The sequence below is a fragment of the Sipha flava genome, unplaced genomic scaffold (assembly GCF_003268045.1).
Source record: "Sipha flava isolate LNK unplaced genomic scaffold, YSA_version1 38_pilon_pilon, whole genome shotgun sequence".
Taxonomy (NCBI): domain Eukaryota; kingdom Metazoa; phylum Arthropoda; class Insecta; order Hemiptera; family Aphididae; genus Sipha; species Sipha flava.
Window position 1 is genome coordinate 3441860 of NW_020273099.1, and position 20387 is coordinate 3462246.

General features: G+C 30.9%; 1 protein-coding gene across 3 annotated transcripts in view; it reads left to right on the forward strand.

Annotated features, from left to right (window-relative positions):
• Positions 1 to 20387, forward strand: part of LOC112688349 (growth hormone secretagogue receptor type 1-like) — a 179526-nt gene that overhangs the window by 138592 nt on the left and 20547 nt on the right. The gene's annotated exons all lie outside the window — the stretch shown is intronic.

Consider the following 20387-nt stretch of genomic DNA (forward strand, 5'->3'; position numbering starts at 1 on the left):
TTCTTAAAAGCTCTGGAACTGCTTGTAAATAACTTTTCTGTTAATTATAAAATAAGATTTATAATCTTTATTTCATTCTTATTATTAAAAACCAGATTTAAAAATTGGTATTTGTGTTTAGGTTTTTCAACTCTAGATAATTTTTCTAAATGGTATTCTATTAAATTCAACCATTTTTACTGATTCGCTTATTTGGAATTCTGTTGCTCATTGTTGAGTACTGATTTTTATTTTTTTTTTTATTTTTCAACATCTACATCGACCTTTAATCTTTTGACTAAAATTTTGATAAAATTGAAAATTATTTTGAATAATTTAAAGAAATTTTCTTTTCTAGTTTTTCTAGTTATAATGCACCCAAAAAATAATTTTCGTGGTTGAAATAATTTTTATTAAAGACATCCAAATACGAGGCCTATTCATAACGATTATATAGATAAGAAATAATCGCGGATATGTTCACGTGCCAATAGTAAAACGTCATTATTTATTTACCGTTACAGTATCGCCACATACGTACGTTGTTCATTCTTAAAGCATGTGCTCGGCCGGAGTTGCGGATATAGTAATGTATAAAAAACGTTTCCCGTGTCCGGGTTTCCGTCCGTTAGGAACGTGCCGACAAAAAACATTTTCATACAGTGTACTCTCGATTATCCACGGTTGTCTGCGAAACGAACCATGTACATATTATACATATATAAACGAAAAAAAGATTAATATTTTTATATATATATATATATATATATATATGTATGTTATTCATATATGATATACAGAGTGACGGATAGTTATTGAAAAAATTGCAATTCCACGTTAAAAATAAATATGAACTTTAAACATAGTACGAGTATGCCATATTATATGTATTTTTTAAATAAAAACAAAAGGTATTCTTATTTAATTTTACTTAAATACAACATTAAAATATTTAATTATTTAATAGTAAATTTATTAAATTTCCGTTTCAATTTGAATTTTAACGAGTTATACATGAAATTTGTCTATTCGTGGATGCCAAGCCATCCTATCCTACGAATAATCGAGAGTACACTGTATATATATATATATAGACTCGTATATGTTACAGTTAAAATCTGAAATCTGTCAAAACTAGTTTCCACAAATCCCTTTGTCAATTCTGGCTTTAACTTGTTAAAACTAAAATTAACTAAGGCCCTCGCCGTTAAAACTAGTTTTAACTTATTTTGTTAGACTTGGTTGCGTGTGAAATATATTGGTTAGAACTAGAAATATTTAGTGAAAATTCATAATAGTACATTAACGGTATATTAATATGTTAAACTAGTTTAAACTATGGAAAATTACAAATATAAGTACATATTAGGATAATAGTTGTACGCATTTGTTATATTATTTATTTTGACAGGACATAGTATTGTTGAATTTTAAATCACATTCTAACATGAACAGTGGTTTGTTCCACAGGATTTTTTAATGTGCTTTATAAAAAGCCTTAGCCTTATCTCGTCGATGCTTATATTGTTGGACGTAAGGAAATATGATTGTTTGGAACTTATTTATTCTTAATCATTTATTAATTTCTTTTTCTTTGATGAATTCTTCTTATAAATTCAGACCTTGATTGTTAGATTCTGCCAAAGTTATCGTATCTAAGTGATATGATGGACGAATTATTGTGGTTTTCTTAATTGATTTGATAGCCGGCTGGTCAAATTTATCGAAAAATATTTATAGATTGTCTGTGGTCACGTAAGTTTTAGATAGTAAAAATTCGAATACAAGCATTTCAGATGGGAATAGTTTTTATTGACTTATTTAAACCTGCTGTTAATTCTAATTTTAACTAGTCAAAACCAGAATCGACTAAAAGGATTAATGGAAAGAAGTTTTGAAGGATTTCGGGTTTTAACAGTAACGTGTGACGTAAAAATGTACGTGGGAGGAAAAACGTTGACACTTAATCATGTTGCAAAGTTGACCGCGATATCGGTATAATAAAAATAACTACCATATATCACTATAAACCATATGATCGTATGACTCGTAGCGACGACGCGCCCGTTAAATTCGCATCGCAGATTGGTGTGTCCGGAAGTCGGATGACGTTTTTATACGAGAAGTTGGCCCACGCGTTTCTGTTTTGTATCCGGGCTTGTTTGTCAAGCACTTTTCGGAGTAATATTACCAGTTAGTCTTAATGGTATATGAAGTAGTTTTAGACAATTAATTAAAAAAAAAAAAAAAAAAATGTTACAAAATGTGTGTTTAACGGGTGAAACTAGAGTGATAATTCGCGAAAACAATTCGACACGACTTAATTGTGATGTTATGACGTCATCGTGCTTATATTAAACACGCGTAATAGTTCGCGTGCGAGTGCATGTGCTCGTTTATACTTCGACCGGTGGCAAGAGCTTCTGTACTATGTACAATAAATATTATATGTAAATTGGTAGGTACATTAATACATTTTAGTGTATACGTATACAGACGTTCACGTATGGTTAGCGTGACGGGATGTAACGCTCTAAGCACTATTTTAATGTGTACCTTTGGCGCGACAGTGGTGGGCGTCGGGTTGTGATAACGCGAAAAAGCACGCTTTGACGACTCGCCGGAGGAAAATAAAATCTTTGCATAAATAATACGAACCAACGAGATCACCGAGATATCTTCTCCGGGTCTGCGCGCGCGTATCACACGATTTATTACCGACCGGTCGGTATAATATATAAACTATAATATATAATAATATAAACTCCACGTGGTTTATATATTTTTTAATGTATAAACAAACAAATAGTTTATATTAGAAATAAATAAAAACTTAGCCTGGAAAATTGTTATATTTGTAAAGTACGACCGGTTTCGGATTTGATATTCATCTTCATGCGTATACAAAATGAATGAAATTGCGACTGAACACGAATAAGTATAATAGAGTTGCTACTTTATTATATAAATTTATTAATACATAAATAACTAATGTTAATTAATTAGACAAGGTCAGGGTCATAAATATGTTTATAGATAGATAACTTGTAAATGTAAAAATTTTGTAAAAAAAAAATAAGTAAATTCATTCTTGATGCTTTCCCTGTACCCTTAGTCTACAGCACAGAACCGTGTCACTGTTTACAATATTAGTGCATCAGGGGTTTGTTTAAAGATGATCATATTTTTATCAGAGAAAATTCTAAATAATGTCACAGTTACTTATTTGTTCTTTTGTTATATTATTTGATGCAATACAATGTCATTCATCATTTTTTTTTTTGACAATTTGTTCTAAATCTCAAATTTATATATTACTTAAATTAAAAAGTTAAAATTTTTTTAATTTATTGTACGTTTTTCCGTCATAAACATTTTTTCTTTTTTTTTTTAAAAATTACACTAAGTGGCAATACCCTAGTCTGGCATGTCGAACACGCGGCTCGCGGCTAATTTTTTTGTGGCCTACGACTATCAATATTAATGAACGAATTAAAAAATGAATTGAAGTAAAATAATACATAAAATATTATTTCGTGTTGCAGCCACCTTAGATTCGTAGAGAATGGTATATTTGGTGTATTTTATTATGTTTCATCTTCTGATAAACTGTGATAAACTGTAATCGAAAAAGTTTTATAGATAGTTTTGTATGTATATATAATAATATAAAATACTTATTTTTTCGTTAAATGTTTCTGTGTGGCCAGCTTAGTAAACTATTCGTTATATTTAGCCCACTAGATAATTTGAGTTCGACATGCCTGCTCTAAGTTAACATGGTATAAAATAAATTCCTTCACGAACTTAAGTCATCTAATTTATCAATTCATAATCAAACACGAGAAGGGAAACAACACTTGAGAGTAGTTTTTGATTAAAAACATCAAAGAGCTTCACGGATACGTAATTTAATTGCATTTTTTATACGACATAATAATCCGAATTTTTAGTGTTTGTGTCGGTAAATTAACCATTTTTCAAATTAAAACTAACTTATACATTTAGTGAATTTTTAGTCATCTATAATGTTACACCACAGTTTATATTTTATTCTATAGTCGTTGTAATCACTTATGTTAGATACTAAACGGTATTTGTTTGGGATGGGTGAAACGCAAAAACGTGTGGATTGTCTTCTTAGACTGTTCTTATCATTCATCTTATATTTATTTATTTTTCACTGTCTTTTAACGATGATGGACGATGATTGGTTGACAGAGTTGATCAAACGGTACATAACGGCATACTACTATGTACAGTCGCAACGACTGATCGACGAAGCATAACGTACAGTCATATATAATATCGAAAGCCGTACAACAGGCGCAAATTCCGTTTTTAATAGCGTACGGACATTGTATAGGTACTATATATTTACAAGCATGTGATATAAATACATACCAGTTGAGCTACTAATGCTCGTACGTATAATTTATACGAACCGCGTTTTATTGTCCGATTGTAATACGCTGCGATGACATGTCAATCGCATTATCATATTATAGGTTAACTCGATCTCTACAGTTGTGAAACTATGTGATATAAACGTGTTCGTTTTGCTACGGCTTGTTTGTAAAATGGTCTAACATAAGTGACGATAATAATAATGATAAACATAAAAGATTTTCACGTGTACTCGCGTAAACGCTTAAAACAATAATAATAATCATAAAAAAATTATCATTGGTAAAATGTAAATGACAAAACGACGAACAAATAGCGTACACTATCGCCGACGAATACAATAATAAAATCGTAATAGGATAACCGTCAAGTTATAGCATGCCTGCGGCATACATTACGAGCATATGTGTCTACTGTATTTCATATACGGAAATATACAATGGGACTCGGGAGAGTTAAGCATTCCCAAAATTTTCCTTAGCCCCTCTCAAAATGCACTGTGTTATATTAAATGGCCTATATGTAATATATATAAAAAAATTTTAAATAATAACAATAAAAAAAAATAAGGAAACCTATTTTGTAATATATATATATATATATATATATATACATTTTATTATTATTTTAGAAAATTCTAAAATTCAAAATTAAGTTATCTTTTAATTTATATATTATACTCACTTCGCATTAAGGAAATGATTTCACAAAGATAATTTAAACTTCCATAAATAAATATTAAAATCCTCTATTGTTGTAGTATTTATTGACTTCGATTATATAGTACTGTTTATTAGGTACTATCAAATTTTATTTAATTACAATCGATTTCTTTTAGAGGTTTTGTGACGTTAAACGAAATCAAGTATTGAATCGTGTGTGATATACTCGTAATTATTTCATCTGTTGTATTATATGTATTATGTATTTTAGTATGCAAATTTCGAGTGGAGTGAGAATAGACAAGTTTTCGGTTATCGAAATAGACTTTTAAAACATTCAGAATATATTTACCGGCATAATGATAAAATATCTTGAGTCTATTTACAAAATATTCGACCAAATTTTCACATACACACACACATATATATAATAATAATAATAATAATAAATTTATTAAAATAAAAAAATAATGAAAATAAGGAACATATTCATACTAAAATAATAGATAAACAATTTAGTCCTATATAAGAAGTATTTGGTTCAATTCATCACTGAAGTTGATGAAATTGGAGTCTAATCAATTATTTAATTATAAATATACATCTGGCTAGAGAGGTAATGTGTTACGTACTAAAAAATACCTTACATTGAAAAGTGGAATCTATACCAATTTTTACTGCACTTAATTTATTTTTAAAATACGTGACCTGTTAATTTTATGCGGAACAGGTAGGCATGTTATTATAATATTGATTATATGGATATAATTTACGTGAAACTGTGGCGATTTATGGCAAAATTGTCTGCGGACAGACGATTCTGTAAGAAAATCGAAAAAGTTCGAGTTCGCACATTTTGCGGATTTCTGAAGGTCGGTTGAAGAGGCACATAAAATTATAGTTGTACTATCTCCAAACGAATCAAAAATAATATTTTGCCGCAGCCGTATGAACAATACGCACTGATCGATCAAGTGGATATGTTGCGTGTTTTATTAGTCCGCAACGAACGGTACCACTAAAAATCCGACGTTGTGTCGAATAAAGAAATGCGTTACGTAATTTATGCATGGGATTTAAGTTGTACAAACATACAGACAAACCGATAGATCCAAAATCAACTTTTTGACACACTGCAACAGCGATAGATGGCTAGTATGTTATACTCATTACGGCTTTGAGTAATGTTATAAAAACAATAATAACACAATGGTAGATTGTATGTGAAATCATAAGTGGTCGACAAGTAATAATCATTAAATCGTAAGGGGAGGGGAAGTGAGGGACAGTTTTAATAACTCACAAAATCTAGGACGAATGGTTCGGTATAATAATACTTCACAGCACTTTCTGTGATGCGCTGTGTATACAAACATCGTGGTCAATGCGGCCAGGCGCTGAAGCTGTCACTGAAAAATGTTTTCCCATAAAATACACTGGAAACTTTGACGATGGGGTAGAGATGATATATTAATAATCCAAATAGTAAACTTTAAGAGACAGTGGTGATGCTGTAATGTTCAATGTTAAGTGGATGAGTGGCGTCCGGGGGATGGTTTTCTTTTCGAGAAAAAAGCGTAATTATTAATTTGAGTGCTTACGATCTGCAAATATGCGCCTTAAGTAAATGTGTGAAAAACATTATTCCAATACCGAACTTTGCATGGTTGTTTGGTCTGAATACGTTAAGACCTACCTACCTCATGAAGAAATTTACGTGAAGGTTTCGTTTTAATCTTTTATTTCTTTATTAATATTAATCCTCGAGGAACCTGAGGAATCAGATAATTATATTTGAATGATAAAAAAACTTGATTTTTTTTTTTTAGAAAAGTTGATATGGTTAATAAATTATTTTATTACTTATGATTAAATTCGAAATAATGTAATATTTGAAAACTAATATCTATCTTAGATAATATAGGTTATATTATTGAGGGTTTTTAGTGTTAAATAGGAGTACACTTATTGCAATTATTTATTAAAGAGAAAACGAGAAAAAATAGAAAATATTAATTTTCAAGAACGTACTCCTGTTCTGCGAATATGGAAGTTTGGAATTATTTTCTTCATTTGACGATGAATTGATTTTATTTCTATGCCTTAATCTCAAATGCGTTAATTTTTTAAGTAAAAACTATTTTTTTTTTTTACTTATCAAAAGTTTCTTTTCATTTTTTTTTCTGATATAGGCGAATACAAAGCTTAATTTAATTTCAAAATTCCATGGTTAAATCTGAATTATCGTTATAACCATTATCATTTCATACGAACAAAATCACTGCACATGAGAAATACCAACTAACCGTAATTAAAACGTAGTTTTCTACGTTTGGATGTCGTTAACTCACTAACGCCCCTGGACAACTAATTTTTAATTAAAAATTTGATGTCATGATATTTTCTTTAACCTTTTTATTAATTTTTTTATGTATACAATTTTTATTTATCATTAAAAGTAGAATAAAAATATGACTTTTATACAATTTTACGCCCCTTTGCAATTCGCGTCTCTGGCCGTGGCGTAGACAGAGTTTGCCATATCGTTGTTACCGCCACTGATAACATCATAATAAGCGGTTTCGAGTGTATGTGGATTAATGCGTGTAATTATTTTCGCTTGGATAATTGTATTATGTGATATCTTACAGGTTATTGTGGTTTTGCAATTTTCCAGGTAGGTTCAGTGCGTTTAATCGGTTTTTTTTAAATTTTTTTTCCAAATGGACCGAAAAATACTATTGTATACGCATTGCAACAATTTATTTATTTCGCATTCAATTTCATCGTCATCATGACACCGCTACAAACGTGATGAGGCGAGATCATTAATATCGGATGTGGTAACGTGTCTTACTATTACTACATACTCGTACTCGCTGACAGATTTAGTCTTACTGAAGAACTTGATCATCGTCATCTTGCACTATCCGTCACCGACGTCCATCATAATGCACACAGTAGCGGTTGTAGGACCAATCCGTTGACTTTCCAAAATCGGCTGCGCCCCAGTTTTGCTTCCCCTCGCGGAACATCACACGCCGAAAACAAAACGATTTCTCGTCATGTTTACGAAACATTTAGAACAATAACGATGATGATAATACTCTAAATTATACTACCGTATTATCGTCGACTGCAAACTTTTGGTTTTTGGTTTTTTCATTCTTTTTTTTTTTTTTTTTTGAAACTCTTGTTACGACGTTCGCGACGATCTGTAAAATTAAAAAAACAAAATAGCAACACTGTAACACGGCTGCATCATTTATTGATATTTTCGACCTCGGCGGTCTTGCTGAAATCGTATATTATATTATTTATTGTTCCGATGCTTTTATTTTTTCCAAACACCGTACGTATTATTTGCAATGCGGTAACAGTATAGTCTTGTGAATGGACCAGATGCGCGTCGATCGAACGATATACGCAAAATAATACGATATTATTTCTACAACGAAATGTGCGGTTCGGCGTATTTCGCGGGCTTTAACGGAGACTTACGCGATTCCGTATGATGAGTGTTAACAATGTGTACACGTATTCGTGTTTGATTAGGATTATCCGGTGAAAATAAAAAAACGGTAACGAACCGCGTGCTCACACAGGTAAAGTCAAGTTCGTGAAATTCCTGTCGATTTCCTGAAATCGGCAACACCGTCGCCGCGTCCACGTGTTCGGCAAACTGCGAGAACATGAAACCATAGGTTGTACCAAGTATAGTATTTGTATAGTTCTTGAATTCGATGGTGATATTGCCAAATTCGCGTGCTCGACAATCGCATTCTTGTTTTGGCATAACATATAAGTACACGAAGTCATGAAATATACACCTGCGATACTATAAGATTTTCAAAAGAACAAAAATAATACGTACAGTTTGTGAAAATCTTCACTTTCTAGGACGCACACGGACATAAACATATTTTCGTTTATCGAAACACCGTTCGTACGCAATAATATTATTACACATCTTGTACTGCAAACACATCATCAAAGTACGGTCGTGTATATTCAACATTAAACTTATCCACGCAACGTTCACGAGTTCGTATCTTACTACTGTACAAAGAGACAACGTTTGTTTGTTTGCGAAAATTTCGAAAGCTACAAGATCGATTCCAAAAATTCTTTCTTCATAAAAATTCTACATTATCCCTGAGTAACATAGGCTATGTTTATTATTAGAAAAAATTCGGGATCCTTACTAAAACTTCAATAATATAAGTCGAAATTTAATTTTGTATTTTGCTATTTAAAGGAGTTATAAAATAACTGTGACCTGTAAAATCTACTGATGTAATGGCACTATAATATGATTACAGATCCCAGTGTCTCGCGTTCGGCGGCCTAATTTTTTGCATTCTTTTTACAGTTTTTTTTTTCTTTTTTTACTTAATATATTTAAAATTGGTCACGTCTCGGGGAAGGTTTTAATGTATAAAACAACTTGGAAAAATTGATCGAATATCCGAAAAAAAAGAATAAAAGAAAATTTGCATTTTCGTCGCGCTGTCGTTGAACACGTTTTAGTGACGGCGACAGTACAGCGAGAGAAATTGCCTTATTGATTTACCTTTCCAGCTTAAGAGACTTCAATTCTCCATTAAAGTTTCGTCGCTATTACAATTAATAGAGCTCACAAACACTTCAATATGTTGGTATTGATTTGCATTCTGAATGTTTCTCACATGGACAGTTATATGTGGGATTATCAAAAAAAATGTAAACCGAAAAATCAGCTTATTATAATACCAGATGGTTTTAAAACAAAAAATTCTATTTACTCTGAAGTATTTAATTTAATTAAATACATTTAAATAATATTTAATTTTTTTTAACTAAATATTTCAAAAATGATCATATCGCACTGATGACACACAAAGTAAGTTATTACCTTACGAGATAACTATGTTTTTTAAAAAAAGTGTCTAAAATTAAAAAAAAAAAAAATTAAAACACACAACAATATAATTCGTACAACGATTTTTACGCGCAATCATGTGCATGGTGTACAGCTATATATATATATATTATTCATTATTTCTTGTGATGAATTTTTTTTTCGTCTTAGAGTCACCGGAATTAGTGATTAAATTAAATGATCACGTGGAGACAAGAAATATAACGAATCATTGAAAAACGTAGTAATGAATAAAAAAAAGTACGTGTAAAAAAACTGTAGAGTTGTAAAAGTGTATCGAAGTTCTCCGTAGTTTAATTGTGTTTTTCGTTAGTTTTGTGTTTTCTAGTTAATTATGCATTTATATATGCTTCACTAGGTGAATTTTAATTTTATGGTCCATTGATGAAAAACGATACTCAAATAAAATAATAAGAAAGAAACAACCCCTTACAACATATACAAAACAATAACGGTACACGGTGTATAGGTACACATAAATTCCTGCATTTTTAATTTTCAAATTATCGTTGGACGGGTGCATTTTTAATTAAAAACGCAGTGAGAACGATCTTGCGAGATAAAAGTACAAGCATTGTCGGTCCGTACGTTCGTGCTAGACTTGGATTTCTTACTTAAATAATATTGTTCCGTTTTGTACGAGCCTGATTATTCGGTTTGCAAACCGAATAAAATGCTATAAATTCACTGTAAGACGTTTTCAGAACGTTTACAATAATATCTCCAAAGCGCATGGTAGTAAATGGTATCTACTTATATATACATTGGTAAAATGCCAAACACGTACGCAATCTTTTGGCCATAGTGGTCATCGAATTATTTGGTTTGGTTTCCACGGATGATAGATCGTTTAGCCATTTCCAATTGCATCAACACGATTCGATGTATTTTTTTCGCGAAAAATCTTACTCGAACCATTATTGTTTTAAGCGACTGGAGCGACTCCTTTCGCAAATTTCGTTTTTTTTTTTTTTTTTAATTGTATCGGTCAGCCTAATTCTCGTATTTCCTTACCGATTACTACGTATAGTTTGCGCACGCACATTAAGGTCAAACCGTCGGTTAAAGTATTCGTTTAACGATACATTTTCCACAAATCACAGTATAACGCATTCTCGTCGTCCGTAAACACCTTTACACATACACTCTTTCATTCTCGTCTTTCAACGACCCCTTACAGCAGAAGTGCTATTGTTACGTTACGGGGGATAAAAAATAAGAAATAAATTCACCGCGCTGTCTAAAACATTTGACCGTGACAGTTTTCTCGGGGTGGAAAAAAAAACGTATGACGTCCAAAAGGACACGTCGGGTTCTCAGTGCAAGCTTACAACTAACGGATTGTCCTGTACGGATACGTAATACAGAGGTTGTAACATGAAGGTTAATCATTTTTAGGGTTTATTGTGGTTTTTTTAACTGGTATAAAAAAATAATATAATATTTAGCGTTGCAGTCATACGATAGTCATTTACACCGTTCTGGAAGATAAAAATTTTGTACATACAATAATAAATAAACAAATAAACGATAAAACTAACGTCGCAGCTCACACGCGCTTTATGTAAACTAAAATAACGTTTACGAATTGTTATGATATACTATGTGGAACCGATAAAGCAGCCGATGACGAATTGGCAGGAGAGTACGCGAGATTTAGTCGAGCTACACGCTATCGTAGACGTCTACAAACCGAACTTTACACAACAGCTTGTGAGTGTACACACGCGCTTTCGTCGATTATTTATAGCCGGTACGTGGGCGTCCGATTTTATAGCATTAAACGATTTATTTCAAATTTTTTCCCCGACCCGCGTTGTGACGGCTCTAGCGTACGGATATCATACTCGTACTGTATCTGCAATGTTCGGCAATAAAACAAACTCTAAAACTGTATAACGTCCATGGTGGGAATTATAAGGAGAAAGAGGTTTTTATTGAAATGTTATTAAAAGGACGATTCGAATAACGAACGCATTTTCCCGTAAACGCGCCGTCGTGTTACACGGAATATTTTTGGAGTAAAACTGCGCATACCTACGGTGCACAACGATATACCGTTCTGTAAACAATTATTTCGTTTTGTTATTTTACCTGATTGCGGTTTTGCTGTCTACATGATGTATATGTGTTTGATTTTACGCGCACACCGCGGTACATTTTATAGGAAATTTTAATATCTAAGACAAAATGCGTTGATTTACCGTCTCCTGACGGTGTGGATGATAAAAACGATATCATCAAATGATTTTTGAATTATTATGTATCGTGTAAAATGCAGTATCTTCTTTCTCGTTAGCTTCGAAATGTTTTTGAACGCGCTTTCCGTGCAAAAGAGAATATTCGTTTGTACTTCTATGCTTAGTGATACGCTGTAGAGAGAGAGAGAGAGAGAGAGAGGAGACGTCGTCGTTCGATTTCAAAACGATTTAATTATTACTCTCTTTGGGTATAGTTTACAAAACGAACTCGACCTGTGCTAAAAGTAAAATTGTTGGTATCTATTACAGTGTTTCGCGAATAATTCAACCGTACAATATTATACTGTCGTAACCATGAAGACGTTGACAAAACAATTTATGCGTCCGTATGTATAATAATACAGACTGATAATGATTAATCGTATCTGAAGTGGGAGTAAAACGAATTTGAAATTAATTAATATTTTAAACACATCTGTGTAGCGATCTGAATGTTGTGTCGTGTTCGCGAACTGTCTGCGGAATTCCGAGCAGTCACCGCTGTAATACTCAACTGAATATACTACATAATGTATATTATTATTGTTAACATTGTTGGCTGCGAATTTATGTATTAAGTGTCGTATGCGTGTACTTAGTTCACTCGATATTACGAGTGGTTTCAATAAACGTTTATAATAATTAAATTGACGATTGCTTTGTTTAATTAATATTGACTGAATAAATCATGCGTAGAACAATCCTCGTACGGTTACGGTACCATTACGACGGACTTCTTATAATTACTAATTGTAATTCGAACGATATCCCAATGCCGGAAAGCCAATAAACGTTAAAATTAAAAAAAAATTAATAAATAACGAAAATAATAGTTTTTATTCGATTGTACACATTCGCACGCACTTATATTACTTACTATATATATATGGATATGTATTAAAAACGAGAAAAATATAATAATTTCACATTAACAATTTCACACGTCACGCACTGACGTGGTTAGTGAGCGAGTTGTTGTTATTTTCGATCCGAACAATATTATATATTAGTTTAAACAATATAATATTATATATAAATATATATATATATATATATATTTAGGAGCACACATAGGTATATTTCAGTGTAAGTTTATACTCCATTCTTATATATACACACAAACTTATGGTATATATAAGAAACACTTTCGATCGGCCCGGTGGGCAAACACACGGTGTGTGCGCGTATATTATTGCAATATTTCCAATTAAATCCTGTAGGGATTTTTAATAAGCTCCGAGCCCTTCGGCGGCAAAAAGGATCGTGCTGTTTTTACAAACCTCTCACGACCGTAATTACGATCGGCCTGGCGATTCTTGTCGCCGCATCTCACTTAACGCCGCCGAATCCTCTCCTGCTCCTCTCTCATTTTCCACTCCCTTCCTATATATTTCCGCCTCCATCTCTCCTTTCCATTCTCGTATCTTCCTCTACCTTCTATTCACGTCTTCCGTCCCTTCTCCGAGCACCGTGTTCCGTCTATCGCAGTGCTTCGTACCATGCTGCTTTCACGCGCTGAAATGACCTACCATTTGGTCTCCGCCCCGTTTTTTCCTAAGGATCCGTTCCAAAAATATACGGTCACCGCCACCGATATTGAGTTATTACACGGACCGATTGGCCGCTCGGGAATTATCTCCTTCCAATAAGCTTTACCGGCCAATTCCTCAGCTGTGTCACGATACATTCATACCGTGTTTTCTGATCACAGCTCGCTCACGAGGTCTCGTGCACGTTTGGTTCCAATATATAGAACAAAACTATATCATCGGATCACACAAAATCCCTCCCTACCGGCTTCGATGTAAATGTTGTAGCCAAAGTGACCCTACGTAAGTGATGAAATTTTAACGTTTCATACCAATGGGATACTCTCTTTGTTTATGTGACATACATCCGTTTAAAAATGTATATATTTGTAGGTGAAACAATTTTTGTTTTAGATCAAATAGGTTATTACATTACTCATAGCTAGCATATATATATTGTGGTCGCACTCAAACTATTAAATATACAAATATATAGCATTGCTGTTTAAAAAAAAATCATTTTTAAGAATTATTTCCATCATTTTGAAAAAATTAACTTTAGGGATGATAAACGAGAGGAAAATAAGTAACGGAATAGTGTTTTTTCGTACATCTTTAAACTCGACCTTTGGGTATAGTGAAAATAATCGTAGTTGTAGAGAGGAAGGGGAAAGAGTAGACATGGTTTTTTTCAAGTGCGTTGAAGTCTTGTATATACAAATGTTATATTGTAGTATATATTCAAAAATACGTCTACGTACTTGGATTATCAATCCACGTTACCCGTATAATATTTAGGTATCGCATTTTTACTCACAAATATTAAATGTACATAGTATATTTATACACATTATAGTTTTGTTACTATTGGTATGAAAAACTGCTTTCGTATGGAATCGAGCGGAGCGATACAAATATATGTGATGTTGAAGATATAACAAGCTTTGAAAGTATTGACTTTTCGAAATAATCGGAAATTTGCACGCGCATGGTTTCTTAAGATAAATAACATACATAATACTTTGAAAATGATTATCGGTCAAGCAGGTAACGACCGCACACATCCGTTGTGTTGTGCATACTTATACATACATATGTATTGCGAGTTGTATAAGAATCGATTCGTTAACCAAATCTCGAGTAAATCCAATGGCCTATTAAACTCAATGTATAACGTCAGTCTGCTCATAGAATATCGGAGGTGTAGTTTTAATCTGTTAAAATATGTTAATTTTAAAAAAATTTTCGTTTTCTGAGTGAAACAGAAAACATATAAATCTTATAAGATTCAGTAATAAATTTCAGACTAAAATAAAATACAATAAACAAGTCAACACCAAGATTCATATGCTTATACAATAACTTAATAACAATAATAATAGTATGAACACACGTAAGTATAACATAAAAAATGTTTTTCATTTTTGTTATTTAAGTCATAACATAGATCGTCATATAAAATAATCACTATCCATCGTGTATTAAAATATTTAGAATTGATGAAATTATTTATAGATCCTAGTATACAGAATAAATAAATAGTAAATTATACTCAACTACAAAATAATTAATAGGTTTCATTTATAATATTTTAAAAGCATAAAAAATATATAAATATATGAAATCATAAAATGTGCTGTTAGTAACTGTTTAGGATTTTATATGATAAACTTAAGAAGGTATGTTGCCTATCGAGATAATTTGCAGACCCTTACGTAAACCAAAAGGTATTATTAAGTTTCAGTTTGTACAAATGATAAATAATAATTTTATATAATAATTATATAATAATAATAATAATAAATATTATTGTTATTTATAGATAATTCTTATATAGGTACATATATTCAGTGTTTTAAATAAACATTCTATTTTATATTAAAATCCGTATAATTTGTATCAAATGCAATACGTTTTCTTAAAGTTTTTCGAGTGTATTTATCTTTTAAAGTACTTTTGAAACTATGCGTTGCAAAATTATTTCAACCCATTTTATAACTGTCGAATAACATACGGCTGTACGCTCGGATTCACACTCGTTTCCAATGTATCAATGTTTCGTTTATAAAAGTAAAAAAAAACATTTACGATCACGTTTGGCAATGTTTTGTACTGGCGACATTAATACTCGATATCAAACGAGATCATTTTTTATTTTAGCAATTATTGATGGTGTGTGGACATCCGAGTTGATTCAATCTGGAAGTATTAATAAATTAATAATATAATTTAGTCGTCAAGAACATATTGTCAAAAGCTTTTTGCTTTTAGTTTCAGCATTTTAATCATATTTCTACTTTCAGCACAAATCTAAATTTGTAAATTATTGTATTAACTTTAAATACATAATAAAATTTCGAAATACAACATGTACTTATTATAAAAATAACGTCAATAATAATAATTATTGAATCATCAATTCATAGCGGTTTGACATTGTAATTTTACTCGTGTTCGTATATCTATTATTTAATTCATTATTTATCAACTATAATTTTACCATTGGTCCGTCGATTATTAACCTTCCTTTAAATCATTGTCATTCGATTAGTTTTTATTAACATTTATAATAGCTATCAATAATGCAGTAGAACTTTTTTTTAAACAAAATAAATGGTGTTTGATTCAAATTTTTTTTTTTTTAAATCATTTATTATACTTCATAATAAATAAATTCTTTATGAGGTACTTTGTTTTGTTATTATACGTGCCAAATGTAATTTAAAGGAACACCTATGGACCTCAGGGTGATATTAAATAAAAGTTATAGGCAATATAATTACATTTACGGACCTTTGGAATGTAAACTATTGAATTATTCAACATTTTAAATTCGATTAGCAAAATTATGATTGATTCTACGGCTATATAATCGATTTAGCTATTTAAACAGTCCTCAGATTGTTTTTTAGGAACAAATATGGTTTACTAATGCTATACACTCTACGCGTAGGTTGTCGGAACATTTGGACGGAATAAAAGAAATGTAAAAAAAATGTCGGAACACTTGTAAAATATTAAATCTTAAAAAAAAAATAGGCGAAGAATCACACACACGTAGCATGCCACAGTGGTGTTTCGGGTAAAACTATTAAAGTGTCTCGTGTCTCGCCAAGCGAATGAAATAAAATATATAACATACAAAGTCATACGTATTGACTGAAATATTAATGCCAATATAAAAGCCGTCATCGATAAAACGTACATATTATTTTTGGCCAAATCAGATGCATGTCTGAACAAATGTTTGTCAATTCATGTTGTTAAAAAAAAAAAAATCACCTTTCACTCTTCTAAAATAGTATATAATAATAATGTGCATAACTTCCCCATGCAGTGGTGCTGTTATGTACAATAGAAATAAACAACAATCTCGGAACAGTTCAATATTCCTATAGTAGACGAGATAACATTGACAGAAACATCGTTATCCTAATAGAGAACTAATAAAGATTGTTCCTCGCTTTGCTTGAAATCTACAAAGTGTAAACGATCTTAAAGACAACGTGAACTTGATTAAAGTTATTTTTTATATGATCATTATCATTTATATTGTCATTATCTTTGTTAAACAATTCGTATTCAAAACTACATGCAGTGCGTATAGTGATTGCTGAGCACCAATAAATATACTTATGCAGTTTTTTTATGCGACAGTAATATTAGCGACTTATTTATTATATACTTTTTTTTTCACCAAACACAAATTTATTGAACTCTTGACCTGTCTAATTTCTAATGTATTATATCTGAACCGATTCTTCGGAAAAACTATTAAAAAAAATATATACACTAAAATACTGACGTACGTTACCCCAGCTCCCCAATTTTTAATTTTGCAATTTTTTTTTGCACCAATAATTAGTGCTCAATTCCTGTCAATTCCTGCCATATTTTCAGAATTCCTGCTGTACCAGTTTTTTCAGAAAGTCGAATTTTCTACGGGTGGGTATGTCAACATTAGGATTCGGTAGTTGTAGGAATTGCATATTGTTCTGTATGTTCTCAATTTATAGTAGACCAAACTAGAAATCTGAACTATACAATGGTGAGTTAAAAGATTGAAAATTGAAAATGCATATTTAGCATATTTTGTCAATTTTAGCTAAAAAAAATGCATATTTCATTGATTTTGCACTCGTATTATGTATAGGTATTTCATATTTTTCTAAAAAGAATGTTGATAATTTTAAAATTTTATTTTCCTCGTCTGTATATTTCTATTAATATTGAATACCTTTATAAAATTCAAAATTATCAACAAAGATATTTATTGCCATAGTTACAGTCAAAAATTAATTTAATAACAACGATGTGATACGCATTTATTCTATTACACTAAAATACTGAAATACTTATGTTAAGAAATTTTTATCTTATCGTCAAAATGCCAACCAATTATACATGTTTTCCATTATAAATAGTTTTTGTGTATATTATTGATTATTAACAACATAAGATAACATTAAATGTATTTGATGTAGTAATCAGGGGCGAATTTTCCATTAGGTACTGTAGGCTAGCTACCTAGGGCGGCAAAATTTGGGGGCGACAAATTCTGTAGGGTTTTATTAAAAATATAAAACGTATGAAAAAAAATTCGAAAATTAATTGCTTAATATTTGCGAAAAATAATTGTATAATAATGTGTGCATTTTGTTAATATTTTTATATTTATTTTGGTTCATTACAATTTATAATCATTAATAATCACTTTTTATAAATAAAAACAACTGTACAGAAAACAGTTTTTGATAATACTATATTTAACACGTTGGTATAGTTCGCCCAGAATCCACATTGCCACGTTAAAAATACGTACGGTCGACTATAGGACATATACTCATATTATATTAAGCAACAATGGTTATTTATATTATTTTTATCGGATATTGTTGTCGTCGAAATTTCGGGAAAAATAAATACCTACACTGCCACACTATATTACTAAATCGACTATATATAAATAATTTTAGACTGTTTTTATGAAAATCTGTTTTTATTTAGATTTAGTGGACATCCATCGACATTTTTTCAAAGTAGACATTTACTTTTAGCTTTTGCCTAAAAATTCAAATGGATGTAGGTGTATATGTCTATATATTTAATATTTAGATTAGGTATTTTGGAAGGGATAATATAACTTCTTCACCTATTATAGGGGCGGCAAAGTTTTGGTGCCGATAGCCGTAAAAAAGATAAATCTGCCTCCGGTGGTAATTTATTAGTCAGTTTTATAATATACAATTTTAAACCGATTTCTATTAAAATTAAAATTGAATTGATAATTTGTCCATATTCCTCGCACTACTAAATACAAGTATAATACTTAAACCCCCTCAGGTGTAATAGAATTATTATTGCTGTCTTATTTGATAACATTAAACTACATTCTGTGGCTATATTTAGCTTGTATTTGGTCTCTTTATATCAATCGCATACTGCATTTGTTTAAACTATTATTTAACAAAACCCACTATGATAAAAATTTATTAATAGTCCATAATAATATCATTGTTTATCTATTTTAAATTATTATGTCCTAAGAAAATGATGAAGATTTATATTCATTATAAATACAGTTGGTCATTATACAACTCATATGAAAAGAGGATGCAGAAATTGGGAGCAGTACGATGATTTAAAAAAAAATCCAGTCCAAGTAAAAGAACAGACGACAGTACCTGTTGAATTTCTATTTTATTCGATTAAAAAAAACATTTCAATTAAACTTTTTAAATAAAATTTAAAAATTTTATTGTAGATTTTATTAGAGTTGAACATAAATACATAAACTATTAAACATTTCCGTTGTGTATCGTATAATAATTATTATGGTGCAATTCTTTACAGGAACAATATAAAACAACATTAACGTAAAATTATACATTTTGACAAAATATGTGAATATAAGATACACTTAACTGTATTAATATTATAATATTACAGATCAATCAATATATCAATATTTAACAATATTATAAAAAATTGTGTTCTCTGGAGCAATTGTGTACATAGATACGTCATCCATAAAAAACATTCCCACCCATAGAAAATTCAATTTTCTAGAAAAACTGGAATAGCAGGAATTCTGAAAATTTTAGTAGGGATCGGCAGGAATTGAGCAATAATTATTGTCGTAAAAAAAATTGTAAAAAGTTAAATTTAAAGTGTGAGTGGAGCTGGGGTAACGTTACCCCAGCATCACCTGTAGAAAGTTCGACTTTCTGGAAGAACTGGTACAGCAGGAATTCTGAAAATATGGAAGGAATTGAGCACTAATTATTGGTGCAAAAACAACTGCAAAATTAAAAATTGGGGGGGGCTGGGGTAACGTACGTAAAATTCTGCTTTGTCTTGTCTAATTGCTAAGCAGTCGTTTTGTTCATTGTACGTAATCTGTATCACTTTGCCCTGAGACCGAGATATCTACATCTAACTGACATTAGCGGTTACGTTAATACTGATGGGACTCATTATGAACGTAGGGATTTAACAACATATCATAGGTTAGTAAAGTTTAAAATATTTACAGTTATCGTACGTATAGATATCAGAAAAAATAATACACGCGTCTTGGTACGATTCCAATATCTTTTAATTAATTCTTTCTTCTTGGTTGCACCATCCATGCTTACACTTGCATACG